Source organism: Cupressus sempervirens, chromosome 11 (assembly GCF_028749045.1).
Source record: "Cupressus sempervirens isolate cs-2001-9-10 chromosome 11, ASM2874904v1, whole genome shotgun sequence".
Taxonomy (NCBI): Eukaryota; Viridiplantae; Streptophyta; class Pinopsida; order Cupressales; family Cupressaceae; genus Cupressus; species Cupressus sempervirens.
The window spans coordinates 525,044,348-525,054,976 of record NC_143128.1 but is presented as its reverse complement, the minus strand read 5'-3'; the positions used below and the strand labels follow the sequence as shown (position 1 = coordinate 525,054,976).

The following is a 10,629-nucleotide window of genomic DNA, read 5'->3' as shown; positions in this document are numbered from 1 at the left end:
ATGAAACATTTACTTTTTCTAATTTTAAAAAAAAACAAAAAAACCTTTCTATCTCTCATAAAGAATAATAAAACTACAGTAAATTGAAAAAAAGAAGTGATATCTGATCGCAAACATTGTACTTCATCCATAAATAATTTGATATTGTAAAATTTCACAAAGGTTTGATTTGACAAAGATTTGTTTATTTAATTGTAATATAAATATATTTTATTTAAAATTTTAATTTGAACAAAAACACAATTTAAAATAAAAGAGTTTGTTCTCTTTAATAGTAAAAATGCTCGGTTTTATTTATAAAATATTTTTCAACACAGAAATCAACTTCTATATTTATAATAGAAGATTGCTTTATTTTCTTAAGATGGAGACATTAAAGAGCACAACCATTCACCCTCAAAAAAATTAGAACAATAACATTAAAAAACAGCTCTTGATTTAGAAAAATCTTCAAAAAGCATGGAAAGAGGAAAATTTTCCATTATGCATGAACAATATCCCAATCTCCACACAAAAGAATGAGCATGAGTAATATCCAATCTCCAAAACGAACAAACAAATTCACAGATTAATTAACTCCTCAAACTCGTTTGTCTGTGTTAGAATTGTTTCAGGCTCCAATTAGCCCACATAATATAGATGCACTTACTCTGATTTAATGCAGCTGATTATTCTGGGGATGAAAAGAATAACAGTCAAAATTAAAGAGAATAACAGGCAAAACTAGAATGAAATTATGGGCGTATTGTTGATTTGAACTAGCCGCAAGTCGAAAGCTCTCTAAAAGAAGAATTTATTACCAAACAACATGCAGCCATGATGTGCATATGCATGCTTCACCTGGTTTATTACAAAACAACCTAGACAGATGTACTCAGTACAATTGTAGCTATAAGAAGGCACCTTATAGCAATTTACATCACATATTATCACAAACGGCGGGAGCAAAGGAGAGTTTGTTCTTGCCCATATCATATATTATATTGTAATTCTGCTGCTGAGTATTTCCAAATATAGACAATGAACCTTCAACCCCTGCACCGTAATATGCCAAGCACAGCAATTCCCGTCCCAGATCATCCTCTAGCAACACAAACGAGTTCCGCGGAGGCACGTTAAATGTCGCATTCCCTTCAAAATGAAACACAATTTCCGGAAGCTTCGATACGGGCAATGTGCTTCTGTAGCATAGATCGGTTCCGCCGGTAGAAAAGGCGTTCACAGGCTTAGCCCTTATACTAGACTTCACGGCTGCAAGGAACGGCTTGTACGCCGGACCAGCCAGATATGTCAGCGTGGTTCCCGAATCGATTATTAAGCCGCCATATCCCTCAGAATCAAATGCAAATGTAGCAGGAGGATAATCAATCGTCGTGCCGCCTACGCTGATTCCATGCAAGTCGAGATAATAGAAAGTTGAAAAGTAATTGGATTCATTCAATCCCATAAATGGAGTAGATTTGAACATGCCAGGAAGATCAGAAACTGGAGCGTCACCCAAATAGAGAGAGCTGATGCCGGACTCGTCCTCAATGGATCCCAAGCAGTATGAGAATTTGTGCTTGATGCTCTCGCCCAGCTGCGACACCAGCGAAGGAGCGCCTCTTCAGGGACCGACTATACCGGCGGCGACGCCAAAATTGCCTAGTTGCCGGTTGCCGCAGCCAAAAGCAACACGCGGAAGAGGTTCCCAGACGGACCCAACCGAAGCGCTTCTTTTGAGACTGAATGTTTCTGAAGCCAAAGTTCCCGCCGTGTTTGAGCCGTCGCCGTACTGATACAAGCACGAGCAAGTGTCGGCGCGGCTGCATGATTTCGAATCCAACGCACGACAAAATTTGCCGTTGCATGAAACGTTTCTGTAGGTGGAGGAGCAGTGGGAGTTGTAGAGGGCGTCACCCTGTTTGTAACACTTGATGCATGGTCCGCATTGGACCCAAATGAGGTCGCTGCCCCTGTCGACGATGAGATGCTGTATCGTACGGGTAGGATTCCCTACGCCCATTCGCATTATGAATTCATCGTCGGCTGAGCTCACTGGGCATTATTAATTTTATTACACCACACATTGCCTTTCTAGCCAAAATATCTCTTGCTAAAATTAAATCAAATGACATGTTATTTAGAAATAAAGTTGTAAAATTTTATTATATTATGAGATATTTTGGTTACAAAGATAATATGTGATGCAATAAAATTAAATAAATGATATTAATATCTAGTGGAAGGTTTCGTAATCTATTATCTAACAAATTAAAATAAATAAAAGTTGCATGTGTCTATTATTTAGGAAACTAAAGTAAATAAGGGTTATATAGTCCTATTATCTAGGAAACTAAAGTAAATGAAGGTTATATGACCCTTTTATCTAGAGAACTAAAGAAAGCAAGGCTTACATGACTCTATTATAACTAATTTCAAGAGATGACATTTACATCACTAGGTAATTGCAAGGTTGAACATTTTCGATATGTGTTGTACACTGTTCACTCAAATATTTTATTAATGTGACTAAAGTATAAATAAGAAATTGAAGGGAAGACCCACAAAAAAACTATATGAAAAGTCCAAACATAGAAATATGTTAGTCAAGACAAATATATAATAGAGAGAAGATTCCACAAAATATTGAGGAAACAAAAATACAAATAAGAACCATGTATATATATATAGTTAGAAAAATTATTAAATTTATAAAAGTTAGACTAATCCAATTAATCAAATTCCAACTTTTAATAAAAACTAATTAAATCAAGATAATAATAAATATTTAAAAAAAAATCTAATGTGATAGTTTATTATTATTAAACCAATAAAATAATTTTAATAGTAATAAGAAAAAAAACCTAAACAATTGATTAAAGGAAAAATTAATTCACAATTTTTAAAAGATTCATTGCAAAATCTTGTTCCTATTCTACAATCACTATGTTTATAAGTTTTGAATAATCAATTCAAACACTCTAATATCTAATCAAAGCTACAATGATTAACATGTATAAAATTATTGGTTACCACAAAATCTTTTCTTTGTCTTCTTATTAATTGTGGAAAAATAAAAGATCTATAAATAATATGCAATCTACCATAACAACGTGGAAGTAGATATTTTAGATATATATATATATATAATCAATTTTTTAGACCACCCTTAAACATTACACATTAAGGAAGGGGTCCCAAGGGAGGGGCTTAGGCTTTATTTTTGTGGAGTGAGATGTCTCATGATTAATTTTTCTGGAGGGTGGGATAAATGGTTAGTTGAGATATTTTCTTATTAAATAAAAGCTCTAAATCTTTAATCCCCTCAACTTGACTAGGCGAAAATGGGCTGGGACTAGAAATAGCCATAAGAAGTTAGAGAATTTTTTTGTCACGTTTCAACAATTGATAATTTTTTATGTATTTTACCAAAAACTGACAGAGAACTTGAATAATTAATTAATATAAACTACTTCAGGGAGCTCCTCAGAGAAAGAACTAGAAAGAAAACTCTGACTCTCATCCCATAAAAAAAAACAACTCAAATGATGATACCCCAATGGGCCCCTCCAAGTTGATCCTTCTCAAGAAAGCTTTGTGATAGCAACAACAACAAAAGAATCAAAGAACAAGGGGATGTTGCACATAAATAATTGAAACTAAAAATTAACTATTGGGTTGGGACTCTTGTTGAAAGATATCCTAAATTTGAGAAAGAACATGAGAAACATCATCCATACAAAGGAATTCTAAATAATTATCATCACAACCCTAATTATCTAAGAAATCAGTGACTTTGTTCCCATCTTGATATATATGTGATGCCTTGCAGACTTGGAATGAATCAATTAGTTGGCAAATCTGACTTTGAATATAAGATAAAGTCCAATTGATGTAGGATATCTTGACACATGCATTAACAATTAATATTGAGTCACCTTCTATATGAATTAATTTGCACCCTAATCTTTTGGCTACAACCAGACCCTTTAGTAATGCAACCACTTCTATTGTATTATTCATACCAGAGGGAATAGGACAAGCTTTTTGCTGCTATGAGACAACCTTGATGGTCTTGCAAGCATATCCCAATACCCGACTTACCTAGGTTCGCCCTTGAAGAACCACCAAAATTAATTTTATAAAGTTCTGTTGGGGAGGGGACCACTTAACTTTTCTTCTGTTTGTACCTTGCTCAATTTTCAATTGTGAGATCGCCCCAAATGACACTTTGATACCTTTCCATGAGTTCAACATTTTTCCATCCTAAAACATGACATAAATCTGCCCTTTAAAAGTTGATAGACTAGCATTTACACATTCAACCATTGATTTCTCAATACCCTCATGAACCTTCTTAATATCCTTACTTTCTTTGCAAAAGATTCTCTTATTCCTCTCCCACCAAATACACCACACTACCAAAGCTGGAATGCACCTCCATAAACCTAAAAATAATGAACTTGTATACAACAAATTGGCCATGATTGAAACAAGTCCAATTTTTTTTAAGAAAGTGGCATACTAAGACCCAATTTACCAAGAATGAACAACTAGCACTCATAAGCATAGGAACAAGTTAACAATAGATGATCTATGGTTTCCTCAGAATCATTGTAAAGAACGCACTGAAAAGGTTGTGTAATGGCAAATTTTGATAATGATCACTAGTCAAAATTATGTTTTTCAAGGCTACACAAGTAAACCAACTTCCTTTAGGTAGTACATCCTTGTTCCAAAAAAATGAAAAGGCACATTGTATAGGTTTAACACTATCCCATTAAAAAAGAAATTTGTATCCTTCTTTTATGTTGTAATTACCATTCTTTGCTCATGCCCAAATAAGATTGTTATACTTCTTAGAGAAAAAAAGCTCTCTCTTCAACAAAGTTTCTTCGAACATTTTCTTCTTGTCCTCATCAATGGGTAGCTCTAAGGGTACCCTCGAGTGCACCTTTCCTAAATGAATATCCATTGAAGCCACAAAGTCTAATAAATTTTTGCCCCACAAATGATTAGTAACGTGTATTACTTCATCAAGGTGATGCATCATCTTCAAAGGAGGAAAGCCATTCCATGAGTCCCCCCAAAAATTAACATTTTGGCCATTATGAACTTCCCAAGATAAATATTTTTGGATCAAATACTTGGAACTTAACATGAAATTCCATATTGTAGACCTTTGTTGAGGATCCAAGATGGTTAAGACATGTTTTGGATCATCATTATCCAAATACTTTTCCTGCAAGATTTTACACCATTTCTTCTTCGGCTAGATAAACATTTTCCAAACAAGTTTAACTCCAAAAACTATATTTCTTAGAGCCAAATTATGAATCCTTGCTCCACCTAAAGCCTTTGACTATGACATATCAAGCAAGGATACTAGTGGAATTTTCTTCTCTTGGGATATATTTCCTTTCCACAAGAAGTCTTTGATCAAATTTTCAATTTGTTAAATCACTGAAGGAGGAGCTTTAAGGACAACTATGTAATAGTTAGGTAATGTTGAAAGGACCACCTTATAACGAGAATTATGCTCAAAAAAGACAACCATCTAGCTTTCCACACAAGTATTTTTCTCTTAATCCAATCTATAATGGAAGTCCAATAACATATTTCATTATTTCCCACAAAAAAAGGAAGGCCAAGATATGAAGAAGGGAAATGCTCAACTAAAAAACCAAGGATCCTAACAATTCTACCAACAATCTTTTCATCCACATTAGAAAATAAATTTTTAGATATTTTTGAGTTGGTTTTTTGTCTAAAACAACCATATACAAATCGAAAACCAATCTGATTTGTTTTTCCTCTTGAATAGGTGCAACTCCAAACATTAAGTTATCATCAATGAAAAGAGAGTGCATGACTGAAACAGAGGTTCCCATAATTTGCACACCCTTCCAAAGATCAAGTCTATTCTTGTGCTGCACCATTCTACTTAGGGTCTCAGCCATAATTATGAATAGAAAAGGAGAAAGGGGATCACCTTGCCTTACTCCCTGGGATGACTTAAAGAAACCTATGTTAGTTTGTGGTGACTAATTAGAAAAGTACTGTACATACTTCATAAATTCTTTGGGGTAACCCTAAAGCAACATAAAATTACTTGTATGAAAGGGCTTAGGGTTAGGTATTTTCAATAAGTTGTGATGCAAAAATTGGTTCTTGTAGTGGTATTGAGCTATAAGGGATTACAGATTGTAATCAGGTTGTAATCACTAGATCATAAAAATATTGGACTTGCTATTTGGTGGATGTAGCCCAGGGTTTTCGGTGAACCACGTTAAATCTTGGTGTCTTGTGTTCTTTTCTTTTTGTGTGATCTATTATTTTTTGAGATTGGTTATATTTTGCATGTAATTGTTATTTCTATCTGTGGTTTAATCCTAACAACCTATAGAGCAACCATTAATGATAACTAAGAACCAAACCCCTAATAAACAAGCCATAATCCATTCACACCATTTTTTACAAAACCCAAAATTATGAAGGACATGAACTAGAAAGGATCGACAAACTCTGTCATAAGCTTTTGTCATGTCTAATTTAATCACAAGACTAGGAAGATGATATGACTTTATAGTGTGAAGTGGCTCTTGTGCTATCAATGCACCCTCCATAATTTCTTGTCCTAGTACAAAACAACCTTTCTCTTGAGAAATAATGTGAGGGATGATGTCTGAAGTCTAAGATAAATAGTCTTTATGATGACCTTATATATAGTATTACAAATAGATATTGGTCTAAAACCAACAAATGTAGATGGATTTTGTGTTTTTGGAATAATTGTAATGTTTTTGGTATTAAAGTGTCTAAGAACTTATCTATTCCTTCTGGATTCCTCAATTTCTTGGAGAATATCACCACACAAAATATCCAAACAATTTTGATAACAAAAGAGCTATAAATCTATCTAGCCTCATAGCTTTATTTGGTGGAAGAGAAAACATTACTTTTTGGAGTTCCAATATAAAGAATGGACCCATTAATTTGTCATTATCTTGATCTAAGACAAGAGAATGGATACCATCAAGAATCTCATTCAATTTATCCTCATTATCAACAAACAAAAAGGAAGAGGAAAAATGTTTTTTGAAAAAATTAACCCCTTCTTCCTTAATTCTAGCAACACTCTCAATTTTGTTTCTAGATTCATTTTTTAATATTGGAAAAATTGTGGATACAACTGTCTTTTTCTTAGCATAAGAATGAAAATAAGAAGTATTTTAATCTCCCTCTTATAGCCATAACTCTCTAGGATTTTGCCTCCAGTATTCTTCCTCTCAACTGCACAATTCTGACCATTCCTTTTTAAAACATTTTTGTTGTTCAAATAGATCCTTTGTTAGCCCAAGCTTAATAATCTTCTCATTAGTCTTAGCTAACTATTGTTTTACTATATCTTTCTCTTGAAAAACATTCTTAAAAAGCTTCACATTCCATTCTTTGATTTGGGACTTGACAAACTTAAGTTTTGAAGCAAACTAGAACATCTTTGTCACATTTACCTTAGAGGTGCTTACCAACCATTGCCTTAGTAACATATGAAAATGAGGATGCCATAACCACATACTTTCAAACTTGAAAGATGACTATTGATTTTGATTAGTTGCGGCAAAATCTTTAGATATATTCAGTAATATGGGAAAATGATCTGAATCTGAATGGGCCAAACTTTCTAACTCAAAATTGAAATCTTCTAGATTCCACAATTAGGATCTATAAGAAAATAGTCTAATCTTTCAACCATTTGAAGGAACCCTAATCTTTTGTTTGTCCAGGTAAAATATCCATTAGCTATTTTCACATCCCTAAGATTACTGTCTAAAATAAAGGAATTAAAATCTTGCATTTTCTTTAGAGGTGGTGCAATCCCCCACATTTCTCTCAAGAGTCCAATAGTACATTATAATCCCCTACAATGATGAATAATATATTATCTTGATACTTAATAATTTGAGTCAAGGTTTTCCAAAAAAAATCTTCTCTTGCATGGATGTTGGGCCATCTACATTAACCAAGCAAAAAACTATATCAAACCATGTAATTTCAAGCCATAAGAAATTACTGAACTGTTGAATGCACTTTCCCTAAATAGTTCTTGGGTTCTGTAACACAACCATAACCCCAGAGGCCCCAATCTCTTAACTATGAACAAAAATCCAAACTGCCAAGTACCAATCATTTTGGAAAAATTATCTCATGACAATTTAGTTTTCTGCAATAAAACAATATCAATATTTGAAGAATCAAGAACTATCCTAATTCTAGATCTTTTGTCAAAGGCATTTATGCCCCTAACATTCTATGATAGTATATTAATGGCTTCAAAAGAGACCTCTATGTTGTCCCTCGTGATATCTTCACAATGAAAATATTTGCATCTAATGTTCTTTGGATACCTATGTCTACTTCTTATTTGGTCTTGGAACTTTTCGGCTTCCTGCTTCGAGTTTTAGGAGTTATAATAGCATCTCCCTTTGTGGAAGGTGATTTTAAAATGGAAAGGCCTTATGAAGGATTGAATACACATTTACCTCCAGAAACATCTACTTTAATCCTCCTACCATATTTTGGAGTAGTGCCTAATAGATCTTCATTATCAAAAAACCTTACATCTTTTGACAACAAAGCAATCTTATATAGATGAGGTCCTTTGAGAATAATAGGTTTAATTTCTCTGACCCCTTCATGACCATCACTATTGATTTTCTCTAAGCACATATGCTTATTCTCTATAGTATACAGATTACACTTCTGATCTTCTAGCAAGATAGTCATAGGATTGATTTGCTGATCATTTTTCCTTTGAGTAGCTTGAGATATAATCCTCTAATTAGACCACTCTTTTAGCCCTACTAATACTCTATCCATACATTGCTCTACTTGAAAAGTGGGATTAACATTCTGTGTTTCTATGCATTCATGACAAGGGAATTCTTTTGAAGCTATACGTGCATCTTCTTCCATATCTATTTCATTAATCATTGCAGTTGCCAAAGTTACCATAATCTCATTTGAAAGCTTTTCCAATTGCCAATTTTTAAAACCATAAACTTTAATATCAAAATATTTTAATGGGATTTCAATTGATTTATCCTGAAGCATGAGTTCTTGTACAATATTATTGATTTCTTGAGGCTAAATATGCATGAAGACATTAGCTTCCTTATCCATTATACTAAGATAATTATTCCATTCACTAAATATGCTGGTGAATTGATTGCAACACCTGGTAGACTGAGAATAAAACCAACAAAACAAAAAGATTACATATAGCTCTTGACTAGTGATGCTTATTGGATGACCAATAGAAACGATACAGTGGGATGAGTTTTGAAGTAGACTACAAATAGGAGGGGTCAAGGAAGATTCGTTACATACCAAACCTTTTTTGCCTCATGTAATCTTAGAATCTAAATTTGGATCATGGTTTAAAATCATTAATATTGAAGATGCTAAGTCAGTTCAGCTTCATGAAGAGAATTTGGGTCACTTTACTTATCAATGTTGTGATTTGATCATTGGGGATGTTTTGGTATGTAAAGATCCTTTTACGAATCCTTCTTATTGTAGTTTGGCTCAAAAGAGTGATAACATTCAACTTGTTAATCCTAGGAAATATTGCATTTTGGGAAATGTGGATGCATTAATTGATCATTACTTTTCACCAAAAATAGATAATAAATTTAGAATATTTTTCTGATCTTCACTCTAAAATTATTGAGACCACCAATTTCCTTAAATTTAGGAACTTGAACTTTGAAATTGAAACAAGCTAAAAATTTCATGTGACTACTCATTGTTAAATATTGCTAAAAAGTGTAAACATCCACCCTCTCTATTTTGGAGGAAGCACTCCTCAAGATCCAAGCTAAGAAAAAAATTAAGCTTTGAAAAAGAAAACTTTGACTATTTAACATTTTTTACCTACTAATCAAGCTTAATATGTAATATTTTTAGTTGTATATTTGAGGAATTTATATCTCTTTCTTACACAGTATTAAAAAAGTCATGGAGCTCATACGGTTGATGAAAGAAAAAGAAAAACTAAAATGGTAGAAATTATGAACATGCATGAAGGCTAGGAGAACTTATGTAGGAGCGTCTGATGTGATATCCCCACTAGTAAAAGATCCATATAAATAAATCAATAACTACTTTATAAAGAGAGATAATATACCAAATAATATAAAAGAATAAAACATATATATATTATTAGTGAATAATAATGACTATAATTATCTTGATAAAAATATATCATATAATGATAATATACTATAATACTAATGTATTAAACATAACTAATAACTATATATTAATGAAATATAATAGATTATTAAATTAATTAAATACTCTTGTTATAAGATTATTATTAAAATAATTCTTAAAGGACATGACCATTGGAAATATCAAATATTTAATAAGGGAGAAGCAAGGAGAGAGGGGGTATCCAAAAAATATTTTTAATTCTTCTCAAAAATGTAAGGAGCAGATTAGGGATTATTACAAATGGTATTAGAGCAATCTATCTTGTCATCTTTTAGGGTTAGTTGAGGAACTGAAAAGAAAAAGAATCAAACTATTACCTAGATTATGCAGTGAAAGAGAACTGATAGATATATATCAGAAAAGGTTGCA

General features: G+C 32.8%; 1 pseudogene; it reads right to left on the bottom strand.

Annotated features, from left to right (window-relative positions):
• Nucleotides 1-919: 919 nt before the first annotated feature.
• Nucleotides 920-8,997, bottom strand: LOC149530671 (aspartic proteinase nepenthesin-1-like; annotated as a pseudogene).
• Nucleotides 8,998-10,629: the final 1,632 nt, after the last annotated feature.